The 1,962-nt window shown below is 40.3% G+C and overlaps 1 protein-coding gene across 1 annotated transcript in view; it reads right to left on the bottom strand.

The window, feature by feature from the left end:
• Window positions 1-1,962, bottom strand: part of LOC106875996 (cytosolic 10-formyltetrahydrofolate dehydrogenase-like) — a 64,683-nt gene that overhangs the window by 41,225 nt on the left and 21,496 nt on the right. The window lies entirely within an intron of this gene.

Genomic DNA, 1,962 nt, shown 5'->3' with positions numbered 1-1,962 from the left:
TGTGTGGTTGTGTGTGTGTGTGTGGCTGTGTGTGGTTGTGTGTGTGTGGTTGTGTGTGTGTGTGTGGCTGTGTGTGGTTGTGTGTGTGTGTGTGTGTGGTTGTGTGTGTGTGTGCGATTGCATGTGTGTGGGGGTGTATAATATAGCATGTAGTTTACATCTAAAGCACAGAATGTATGTATATTTATGGTAATGTAATGTGTGACAATTTTTATTATACACAACTTATAAACCCTTTACAAAACTTTTTAATGTTTACATTCTTTTACAATTCTGTGTTAAGTGATCACTGATGCCAATGTCTGACCATAATAGAAATTTGTTCCATTCTACAGTGTCAGCTTTTAAGTTAATGATGACAAAAAGTGATGGTGACAACATTTAAATTGTTGATAATGAAGTTGAGATAGATGACAATGTAATCTTGACTGAAGATGACAATTTTAGGGCTGATGATGACAAATTGGAGGTAGGACAAATTTGAAGGGGAACTACAGTATACAAGTCAGGGCATTACCTAATGTTACAGGTGCAGTGGCTGTTTTTATTACATGTATGGAAATAACCACACATTTTCATAATGTCTTCCAAATTATATACTTAAGATTGCAGAAGAAACCCTGTGTATGCATATGTACGTGCTTCAACATTGTTAATCATATCATATCTAATATACAACAATATCCCAACACATCTCACCACCACCTTTTACTGGGAATGATTAAATGGCCTAAAATTAAACAAACCAGGTCACAAAAGATTATCTAAGCAAAACCTCTCAGCTACTCAATGGAACACAATTACCTCAAATTTGAAACATTTTTAGAGACAGTCTGAGACCAACACAGAACACTTCAGTGGCCCACTTATGAGCCACAGTCCATTGGCAATAGATGGGCTATCTATGGCCGACCCCTGATCTATACAATACTACAGCTATTTGCAGGGATAAGCTCTGTCTCATGGTCTCTATTGGCAGTCAGCTGGATTGGACCTTTGACTGTGCAATAAATATCTTTATTACAGTTACAACGGTGTGCAGGTGATCAAGTGACTTTCTCAACCAGAGAACACTGGCCAGCTGTAGCTTTCTCACAGACTACAAGAGTTAGTAAAATCTGTAACGCATCAGTTTCCATAGTGTTCAGTGGATAAGAGATAAAACAATACAAAACCAGCACAGAACATCGCACCACATGGCAATATCACACCAAACACACATGTGCACACACGTGCACACACACACACACACACACACACAGTCACATTTATCCATACATTCACACACACACACACACACACACACAGCCATGCACATAGAGTCCCACTCTACTCACACACCAACATACTGCCAGCTTCAATCAAGTTTTTTCACAGACCAAAGCCATTTCTACCTGGAATAATCTTTACAGCATTCTTTTGTGGAAACAAAACAACCCAGCACCATTCTTAAGACAAGAGCCCAGTGGGGAGTTAATGGGAGAGGAGGGTCCCACAGTTTGAAGGGCCCAATGTTAATCTATGTTTGCAGCTTGCTGCTAAGAACAAACAGAGACACTCTGTTTATTATGATGACGAGAGTTCCAATTGATCCAATCAACGGAACAGCCCACTTCGTGAAATTAATGTACAAGTGGCCGAGTACTCCACAGACATGCATGCCCTTAATGTAGTTCTCAGGGGGATTCAGAATGTAACATGGCTGGCCCTTTTGAAATACAGGTACAACTCATTTTTGCTGGCTGAGTGGACTGGAGCAACGTCAAAATAAAGTGTCTTGCTCAAGGATACACCACATTACACCACCAGGAGTTAAACTTGTGGCCTTATGTTCATGAGCCGAATACCCTAACCCACTAAACCATGCACCTTCATAAATAAAATCTTGAGTAAATGCTAAGTCTCACAATCTCTGACGATCCTTCGTGGCGACACAAATAAGCACCCAGTGCACTCTGTGGA

Source organism: Octopus bimaculoides, chromosome 1, assembly GCF_001194135.2.
Source record: "Octopus bimaculoides isolate UCB-OBI-ISO-001 chromosome 1, ASM119413v2, whole genome shotgun sequence".
Classification (NCBI taxonomy): domain Eukaryota; kingdom Metazoa; phylum Mollusca; class Cephalopoda; order Octopoda; family Octopodidae; genus Octopus; species Octopus bimaculoides.
The sequence above is the reverse complement of the archived record's forward strand: the minus strand, read 5'-3'. Positions and strand labels throughout refer to the sequence as shown.